General features: G+C 35.3%; 1 long non-coding RNA gene across 1 annotated transcript; it reads left to right on the top strand.

Moving 5' to 3' along the window:
- The first annotated feature begins 7,263 nt into the window (after window positions 1–7,263).
- LOC138706177 (uncharacterized) lies at window positions 7,264–9,708 on the top strand. The gene is made up of 3 exons (XR_011333920.1): window positions 7,264–7,409; window positions 9,079–9,194; window positions 9,688–9,708. It is a non-coding gene; the product is annotated as an uncharacterized lncRNA (long non-coding RNA).
- Window positions 9,709–11,413: the final 1,705 nt, after the last annotated feature.

The following is an 11,413-nucleotide window of genomic DNA, read 5'->3' as shown; positions in this document are numbered from 1 at the left end:
GTTGCCAATACATAAAATGTATCACCGTCAGTATAATACCAGGAAATCCGTCAGAATCCGTCAAAATTAAAAAATATATGACCTATATATAATATATAAAGCAAATTTTAGCACAACTTACTCACCAATCCTGATTAAAATAACAATTCGTCAATATCTAACTTGATTAGGAGGAAATCTAAAACAGGGGATTCTTAAAAATAGTACGAAACAGGCAGGGCTGTTCAAATAAAAAGTAAAATCTCCCAAAAATCAAACAATTAAAAATGACAGCAGTTAAAAATGTCAAAAGACGATGTAAATCATAATTTCCGCCAGAAAATCCGTCACCCGTCAAAGTCATTTTTTTCCCGTCCGCTACGTTGAAATTCCGTCAGTTTTGACAGAATTTCCGTCCAGTTGCCAACACTGCAATCCTCTACGATCGTCAGTCATGCCAACATATATGTTATTGGCTTTATTTATAGACATCTCCATCCAACGAAAGCGTTCGGATAATGATGTCTGTATATTATTTCTAATTTATAAATCTGTAGGCATAATATTTGAAAATGAGAGTAGTCGATCTAGATTTTCATTTTACAACGTCTAGTCTCTTAAACAGCCGGAGAAATTAGACTTCAAAATTGGCAGCGAGCAGAGTAGCCAATATACAGAAAATTCAGCTAAATTTGTTATAATCAAAAGGGGAAAAAATTTGGTGTCAAGAAGAGATATACAGTAAAATCTAGGATTACGAATAACTTGGTTTGCGAGTGTTTTGCAAAACGAGAACAATGAGGAAACATTTTTGTTTGATAACCGAGCGATCTCTTGCAATACGAGCATCATTTCCATATCGTGAACTGCCTCAAGATTACTGACAGCGCCTGGGATGGAGTCACCAAGAAGATCCTCAATTCTGCTTGGCTTGAAGATTACTCAGAGGAGCCACCAGTAGAAATTGTTACATTAGGGACTGGAAGTGAATGAGAACGACATTCAAGAACTGGTGGAAGAACATAACAAAGAGCTGGCACTGACGAGCTGATGGATCTGCATTGCGAGCAACAGCCTCCTCGTCTGAGGTGAAAAGAGCGGACGAATTCCTCACTTCAAATGAGATGAAAGAAGTGTGTAAAAAGTGGGAAGCAGTACAAAATTTTGTTCAAATTCACCACCCTGATAAGGTTGTAGCAGTACGTGCGATAAATCTGTTTAATGACAACTCAATGTCACATTTCCGCAAAATCCTCAAAAAGAGGCAAAATCTGGTGTCATTGATAGGTTCTTAGTCAAAGCAAAATATTCCAGTCAGTCAAGCAGTCAGAATTGATTTCGTAGCATAGTGAAAATATTTTCTTTAAATGTTCAATAAGTTTATGTCTACTAAGGAGTAAAACAGGTGAAAGACACTCAAAAACAAAATACAGTAAATTAATTTGTGTTGCACTATATTATTGTATTGAACTTTACCTAAATTATACTATATTTTATATGAATAAAAGGTTGTGAAACAAATTAATCTGAGTTTGCATTGTTTTTTTTTATGGGGAAAGTTGCTTTGAAATGCGAGTGTTTTGGATTAGAGCATGTTTTCAAAACTCTAGGTCAAAACGAATTATACTCGTAATCCATAGTTTTACTGTACTTGAATATTTCAGCTTTACAGGAAGCTAAACCTGGAAGCCAGATTCGTGTAAGAGACATACTTTTCCATTATACGGGTTACGCGTTTCTAAACAATTCTGTTTTACCTATTGCAAATAAATTCATGTTTGTATTTTATTGATATATAAATAAAATAACGTCATGTACATCCAAATAAGGAAATACCGTAAATTTACGTTTTTTGAATTGCAAACAAATATCATTCATTATAACGCAAAAGTAAAACATCCGACTTCATTTTATACCTACAGTATACTGTTTTAATAAACATTTGTCACGATTCTGCACAAATTCCTATAACATAAGCTGCGTAACTTTCGTATATTTTGATCATTTCTTACATGATCATATTGTTGTTTAGTCAACTGTCCGAAGACAGATTTGAACTTTACACGTAGCACCAATAAGACACCACTCATGAAGCAACTAAGCCAGGAGATGTCTGCCGCTATGAGTAACGAATAGTGCGTCTGATCGTGAAACGAGCGGGCCGGGTTCAAATTCTGGTTGGCACATGTTTTTTTCTTCTCTTGCATGGAGAAGGGACCCGAAAGCGTGCACTGCAGCCTGAGACTACAAGTACAGCAGCCGCACCATGAACTTAACCTGGGCTATTGTATGGATGTTACCTGATTGGATTTTTTTTTCGGAGTTTTCTTTTCGATGTTGGATCTCAAACTTATTTCGCCATCATTAATTCACATAATATCATCATCAGCCACATCATAGTCCGTGTTAAGTTCACAGTGCAGCATGCTGTACTTGTACAAGAGCACGGCAATTCGACTACCCAATCGTTCACAGAAAAGGAGTTATAAGCACAATAAGCCTCAGGCTGCAGTGCAAATCTTCGGGTCCCTCCTCCGTACAAGAGAGAAAGAAGTCAGGAGATAATGGGGTAGGGTGACCAGTTCCTTTCCCCCTGCATTGCATACATCGCTGACTAGTTACACCATAGTTCGAAAACCACAGCTCCAAGAAACCACCATCTCCGTTCAATATGTGACTCATATCAATGATGGCGAATGTGATTATATGTGACTGCTCCAGACAATTCCAAGTCAGAAAATTGAAAATTGATACTAATTTGAATAAGAATATATCTGGGATATATTATCGTCCCACTCAAATGGTTAACATCGTACACAGTTCACTGCAGTATTGTTGGTACAGTAGTGGCAAACTATGTCTCATCATATACTATAGTTCGGTTACATTCGTGAAAACTCGGCAACATTTCAATCGCCATGAATCAGCAGAACACAAAAATCACACAGTGCCATTACAGGTTAAGCGAAAGATTTGCTAAAATTATCACTAAGTTTCTCTAAATGGGTCTTGATTGCTTCTCGCGGGTGGCCTCATTAATAATTTGTTAGGCCAATGGATTATACTGCAGTGGCGGCTCGTAGTCAAATGTCCAGGGTAGGCAAAATTTACAGAACATTTTTATGTAATTCCCGCGATTCAATGACAGCTCGCTTTCATCATGCCCCCCGAAAACTTAACTCTTGCTTACATAACAATACTGTTACAACAATGAGCCGCCTCATAATTTGTCGGTTTTTTCTAGTTTATTGTTATACTGTTGTCTTGCAACCCTTGTTGTTCAGACAACATTTCCGAAATTGGATTCAAATTCATTTCAAGTCTCTTTAGACTTACCGAGTTACAAATATGATATGATTCCAAGTACCTTCTTTAGATTACAATAACAAACGTGACCACCTACAGCTTAGCTTTAACTTCACTTCCTGTTAGCCATTTATGTGTTTCATACCATACTTACTTACAAATGGCTTTTAAAGAATCCGCAGGTTCATTGCCGCCCTCACGTAAGCCCGCCATCGGTCCCTACACTGTGCAAGGTTAATCCAGTCTCTATCATCATATCTCACCTCCCTAAAATCCATTTTAATATTATCCTCCCATCTACGTCTCGACCTCCCCAAATGTCTTTTTTCCTCCGGCCTCCCAACTAACACACTATATGCATTTCTGGATTCGCCCATACGTGCTACATGCCCTGCCCATTTCAAACGTCTGGATTTAATGTTCCTAATTATGTCAGGTGAAGAATACAATGCGTGCAGTTCTGCGTTACGTAACTTTCTTCATTCTCCTGTAACTTCATCCCGCTTAGCCCCAAATATTTTCCTAAGAACCTTATTCTGAAACACCCTTAATGTTCCTCTCTCAAAGTGAGAGTCCAAGTTTCACTACCATACAGAACAACCGGTAATATAACTGTTTTATAAATTCTAACTTTCAGATTTTTTGACAGCAGACTAGATGACAAAAGCTTCTCAATCGAATAATAACAGGCATTTCCCATATTTATTCTGTGTTTAATTTCCTCCCGAGTATCATTTATATTTGTTACTGTTGCTCCAAGATATTTGAATTTTTCCACCTGTTCGAAAGATAAATCTCCAATTTTTATATTTCCATTTCATAGTGTTTCATACCATGAAGGATTAAATTTTCTTGCACCTTTAGCACTGACTTTATGAACAATAGAGCTTAATACAGGAGTGGGTCGTCCATTGTCCAAAATACTTCTCTTTTCAATGTCATTACGACGCGAAAACGGACAACGTAACAGTTTACTTATTATATCAGTCATAATATAATATTATTGTCATCACTTACATTAACTATAAATCACCAGATATACGTAACATTAATATACAGTACGTACTTGCAAAAATCACATTTTCTAAAATACACTGTTTAAAAAAACATCTTTTAAAAACACACTGTTTAAAAACTGTTATACTACTCGTAACAATCTACGTTCCAACTCGTGAAACTTTCAAACAGAAATTTCGCAAATCGTAGGTGTTCGATAATGCTCGTGGGTTCTCGTTAGGGCAGGCAGAATTCAAGCGCGCTGGCTTAAGCATAGAACGCATGCGCTAAGAAAGCATTTAGAATAGCGATCTCTTTTAATGCTTACTCCAGGGCCAGCTTTGAAGTTACGTGGAAGGTCGGCTAACTTCGCTTCTGCCTACCTTCTGACGCATTGTGATCTGTCCAGTGTATTCTTGTCGCATAAATCGAACTGCCAGCAGTAAGCAACGTCCAACTAACCCTAAAAAAATCCCATTCATAGTTAATTGAAGAATTTCTAAGAACCTAGACAAGAGTATATAATTAGGTAAGGTTTTCCAAATGTGTTGGGGTAGTTAATAAATATCCACTTTTAGGTTTTTCTAAATGTGTTGAGGTAGGCTTAGCCTACCCTGCCTGCCCTGAGGAGCCGCCTCTGTTATACTGTTAAAGAAGCCATAATATATGAAGTAGAGACATGGAGCCAATATTACCTTTGTTACTGGTAGTAACAGATAAAGATTTTGGTGCTAGTAACTTTAGTATTATGCTATTTGGTATTATCTAGATCATATTATGCTTTGGGTGGGTGAAGAGGCGCTCTAGTCATGGGACTCCACCAGAACACACGCAGACTGAATCGACACAACTGAGTCATGTTACCTACAAAAGTGCGACCATTCAGACTTAGAAATCCATAGCAAAGGAGGTACAAGCACAGTCTACTATATACATTCGCGAAGCTCTATATGTAGTAAAAATGCAAACATGGGTAGTTGCCCACCACTAGGATCGCTACTATCGCAGATCTCTCTCCTAGCAGCCGACAAAATATGTTACACTTTCGTTGTCGTGTTCTTTTGGAAAAATTAACACCTTCCTTCCATTATTGAAATATTAAATGCATAAAGTTAATTTATTATTTTAATGAAGTATATTAAATTCAACCATAAACTCGAAGATACCTGCAAGAAATAAGTTAATATAATTTTTGTTTGTGCAAAACGAACTGAAATTGACTATAATAGCTTCACTCATTCAGGATTATAGCGATAATTAACTATGAAACCAATAAATATTAATTTGCATTTCTCTTTACAACAATAATAATGGAAATATGAATTAATGGAGTAACTTACGTGTACCGGTACTTGTAGTGTAGGCTTACGTAGTTAACAAAGTGGGATGAGGTTAAGCAATAATAATCACACCAGGATTGGAAATAAAACGTGATCAATAAATTTTATTGTAACAGACTTTTTCTACGTCTCTAGTAAAGCAACGAATAAAAATAACAACAAAATTAACAGCTATAATTAAAAGCATATCCTTTGAAGAAAAAAGAAAGCCTAAGCAATAATAATCCCACCAGAAGTGAAAATAAAACGTGATCAATAAATTTCATTAAATCAAACTTAATTTTTCTACGTATTTAGTAAAATAACACATAAAAATAATAACAAAATTAATAGCTACAATTAAAAATATATCCTCTGGAAAAAAAAAAGTAGACCTAACCTTTATTTCTCTGGAAATTTAGCAGCCTAAGTGACAGAACTTTAACCGGTATCTAATGTCCTTTCGGTTAGACTGAAACATTTCATTGTAAAATTTAAGGATATAATGTATGTATTCTAACAGTCACAAAGAACTTCAAATTAACAGTTTTGTTTCTGCACAGCATTCTTGTGGAAACCCAGGAACATTTCTGAATCTTTCGGAAATCGGAAAAAGGATAACTCTGGCCTCTTTCGCTTACTGTTGCTACAATTTATAGCACTACAAACGTCTCCTCCTTGTCCCATATTATTATTCCAATTATTATATTTTAGCCATTAACATTTTCATTATAACCAATAACGAACATTTCACAAGCATCAATGTGAAACACGCAACGAGCTAGCACTCGATAGAAATACGACACAGTCCAAAGTCGACCATGGACAGTCTATTGTTTCTAGTTGCTAACCGCTTGGAGCGCTTTATCACGAGATTTGCAAAAAAAAAAACACCTCAAGCTTCGCGACTGTATATAGTAGACTGTAGTAAAAGCTCACGAAAGACTGGAGTACTAGCCTTCGGACCTCTCCTCTGTACCAAAGAAAAAAATCATCTATAGAACATGGGTGTCATAAAAGACTAGCAAGGATGTGCCTCATTCAATAATTTTCTGTATCATGTCGGTATATTTGTGATAAATAACTTACTTATGGTGAAGAATTTGTGTGTAAAAATTTTATTCATGTTACAAAACCATGTTCCATGCCCAAAACTAAAATTTAACATTTTCTTAGAGAAACTTTTATTCAAATGAACTGCAGCAAAAACAGAAGAAGAAACATTTTTGAGATTTGATAACATATACGGTAATATTATAACAATAATATGTTTGAAATAATTTGAATTTATGGGTAATTGAATATCTTCTCATATGAGGGGATCAGAAGCAAAGGGGTACAAGTGACATTTCTAAGAACATGAGTTAAGTGCATCCAGGGCAAGTTAAAACATGTAAAATTTTAGTGGGAAAGGGATATATATCTTTTAACCACAGCACACACTAAAACTGAAATAATAATAATAAAAAAAAATTCACGGAATTTACTAAATCTTGAGTACTTTCAACCACATTTCCTCATAAATAACTTAAGTGCATTTATACCCTTTTGCTTCTGATTCCCTCATATTCACATACAATTTTCCAACATTTCAACAAATTTTAGGTTTTGTTTAGTGGGAAGATTATCTTTAAGTTGGCGACACCTATTGCGATATTTGTCCTATATTTGTACTCTGTATATTTGTATCAATAACAGTACTGCCAATATCACAGTGTTTCAGAGGTATATTCGGATGTGGTGAAAATGCCTTTTTTCTCAAATAAATTTTTGCCCAAAAAGGCTTCTCCACGAAAAGCAGATTTGTCAGTAAGTAATAAAGAATTGGAGCCTGAAAAAGCTTTACAAGAATTAGGAATAGAAGCTGGACCAATCAAATTGAAGTTGGGAGACCAGGAATCACTCTTTGACAATGGAGAGTGGGTACCGGGTAAGATAGGCCTGTAGCGTAAAATTATATTATAATGCTTGTATCTAACCTTTTTTTTTTTAAATTGCCTTTTTATGATATTGTTGTAATACGCCCTAAATCTATACTAGACATTATAATCAATCACTACAACCATCATTGAAACTTTGATCCCACTGTGCTCCACACTGACGTCTGATTTGTGGCGAGTTATTTCACGATGAAATGAAACAAAGCTGATAAATAAACGTAAGATATGAAAGAATAAATAAGCGAGTTTCCGTAAAATCGAGGATTATTGACAAATTAGGTTTGGCTCATTCAGGCATTGCATATACGATTTTTGGTAGATAGCAAGTCTTCGCAAGGTCGAGGATCAGAGACATTAGGTTAGGTTTGTTCAAATTTTAGGTATGCCATGCATATACGCTTTCCGATAGGTAGGTAGATAGCCAGACAGAAAGGAAGTTTTCGCAAGGTTTAGTATCAATAACAGGTGAGGTCTAGTTTGTTCAGGCTTTTAGTATATCTTGCACACACGCTTTTTGGCAAACAAAATAGATTTACTCTGAACTGAAGAAAGGAGTGCTTTCCCGCGCAGTGCAAATATATATATATATAGTGGTACCATTGGTTTACGTGATGGTTTTGTGTGAAAATGTCTGAGAAAATCATCTGTCGGTATATAAGAAACAAAAGCATTTGGGGCAGAATGGTTGGGTTTATAGCTTTCGGAGTGACACATCGTGTTTCTGCAGTTACGTGCTAAAAATTCTGACGTTATATTCAGTTATTTAAGTATGTTTTTTTCTCCCACATGTGGCGCATAGTGAGATCGACATTTCACCCCCTATATCCAGTTTTTTTGGGTACTCTTCCCGAATCTAGCCCTTTGGACGAACTCTTTCTCATGTAAAATTTATTATTCTGTGTGTAAATATTTGGTTATATATATATATATATATATATATATATATATATATATATATATATATATATGTAATACAATGTATATTAGTTTATATAACTCCATCATATACACATCTTATAATACTTCCACAGTCTACTATATACAGTCACGAAGCTTGAGTTTTGAGGGTGCTAGAAACAATAGACTGTGACGGTACTATTTTGCATTGCCTGTAATGAGGCGATATTAGCGATCCTAGTGGTGAACAACTATCTAATGTTTGCATTTTTACTACGTATTGAGCTTCGCGACTGTATATACTAGACTGTGATACTTCTACTAAAGTAAGTTATAAGTAATATAGTCAAAGTTTTAAAACAGGTTACATTCTTTGGATTAAACTTCAACTTTATTGGGAATTTGTTTAACAGTACACAGAACTCAAAATAATTTATTTCTGAGGAAAGATGTCTTAGCCTTGTCACCCCTGTATCCTAGTTTCGTACATTTCAGTACTAAGGGTAGGTGAAGAAAGGAGAGTGACATTACCGCGAAAATAACCTGACAATTCATGTGAACCAATCATCGTGAAAATAAACTCTCATATCACTGTAAATTTGTCACTACTAAATCATGCCATTTGAAATGTATCTTTACAGAATCTGGGCCTGTGAGTGGAACACATAAAGAAAACCAAAAGCTGAGGAGATATGTGCAACAACTTAAAGATGAAAACAGTTTGTTAAAATTGAAGTCTGAAATATTACTTGATATGGTAATTATTAATATTAATTCTGTATGAAACCCGGATCCTAGGTACTTTTTCATAATAAATTATCACTTATTATTCATCAGTAAAAAATATAGCCTATAGCATAGGCAAATAAATAGAGCCTATAGTATGGCAAAAAAATGTCGGCCACAGAGAGATCAGAGTTCCCATTTTATTTAATGTCTATATCAAGAGGATCTGGTCCACTGCTGTGGAGTAATGATTACCATAGCTGACCAGCAAGAAAGTAGAAATTTATTACTTGTGTGTGTGAGTGAGTGAGTGGGAGTGTGTGTGTGTGTGTGTGTGTGCGCGTGCGTGCGCACCTTTGAAGTTTAATTTTTTTCAGTGTCCAGTGTTTTTGTTCCTTACACAAGTATTAATTATATGAAGATCATTGCAAACCTTTCCACAACAGTAAATTAAAACCGTATATTAGTGTTATTTATGTCAATTTAATTTTCGGTGTGATATCTGTAAATATTATTGTTTCCAGCTTACACAAACAACAGCAGAGTCACATTTACAAGAGAAACAAATTGAACAACTGAAGAAGACAATGGAAATGTCTCGAACCTCTAGTAGAAGAAAATAAAGATAATATACATCATTTTTCCTATTTTACTTGTACATATTAGATCTTTCAAATAAATAAAACTACATAATGAGTCTGTTGTGTTATTGTTGTGAAATACACCAAAATTATCAATCTTGACTTTAATTAGTTCTCAGTTAAAAGAAATGTTGCTAATGGTGTAAATAATATTTATGCATATAGGGTACGATTATTTAGTTCTGACAGTTGCTGGAGATATGCGCCTGGGTTAGGCAAGTCCATTTAGTTACAGCAAGGAGTGTTTGGGTTAGTCACTTGCTTGCCTTCGGAGCGATCGATCTCATGCGTGCAGTAGAGTGGTATGTTTCTAGTACAGTTAAACTGTACTGTATTCCTTTACCGACCACTCACCCTTATCTCTACTCCGGAGCTCTCCCAACTACTCCTATTACTTCCCCTCTTTTGCATCGCTGAACTGTCAGGACTAAATAATCGGTCTGTACCTATGTAACTTAAAGCATCCCAATACTAAATTAAAATGATAACAATAAAAATGAAGAGTCCACTGCAAGAATGATGGATGTCATTTTCTTGTCGAAAATGAACCAAGACTGTCAATGCATAGCTTAAGACATATAGAATGTACATAGAGAGATATATGACATTAACACTGATAGTCATTGTCCAGTAATGATCGGAAAATCACAGTTAAGCTTTGAGCGCTAAGCATTTCAAACTTTCAATTGCTTCTCCTGCAAAATGTATTCCAAATCACATCCATCATTCTTGCAGTGAACTCTTCAAATCATATTGAGATATAACAATACTTAAAGAGTTTATATGAGTCATTCCATGTCAAATCGCACAGCAATAAAACACGACTTTCTCGGAAATGGTCGAACTTTTTTTCATGAATTCCAGACATCAAATAAGAAGACCCGTATTTTTTTATTTTCACAATTATTAATTATTTGTGTAGTTATGAATATTTGAAGTTACGCAAATTATGCGCTCACTGTTACATAAACTCGCTTGGAACTCTGTGTCTACATATAATTGAGATTTGCGGTTTGGCGCATTTGAAAGACGAAATACAACACTTTTTATTACTTTAGGTCTATCACAAATAAATTTAAAATTTGGCCTATTTTTTTAATCGTTTCTTTTTCAAAGCAAAATTACTATATTAAATAGCCAAGTTAAAAATCTGAAAAAAATATAGACTTGTTCGCTGATGTATTATCTGTAAACTATTGCATTTATAAATGTGGGATCGGCACCCATACATTTGTAACAATTTATTTTCCGGAGGCATGCATGCGCTCGCGATGCCCAGCTAATGAAATGCTTGCAGCCATAGGCTAGAAGGCTGCCCATGGAAATTCCCCGTTGCATCTGATGTCACCATACTAATCATCAAATGATTAATACCTTAAGGAACAGTAAATATCTTATCTAAAATTATTTTATTATTGTCAGCTCAGCTAAGAGGGAAAGCCATTCACAGTGCTATATGTTTATACTGTAATATAGCCAAGTGTTTGATAGCAAGGCTGGGTAAGGCAGTAAACTTTATGGCAGTAAACAGATGGCAGGAGAGAAAAATAATCAGTTTGGGTTTGAATTTCGCGCAGTGACGTGACTTCTATACAACATGAGTGATGGA

Source organism: Periplaneta americana, chromosome 9 (genome assembly GCF_040183065.1).
Source record: "Periplaneta americana isolate PAMFEO1 chromosome 9, P.americana_PAMFEO1_priV1, whole genome shotgun sequence".
NCBI lineage: Eukaryota > Metazoa > Arthropoda > Insecta > Blattodea > Blattidae > Periplaneta > Periplaneta americana.
This window is presented reverse-complemented; position numbering and strand designations above follow the sequence as displayed.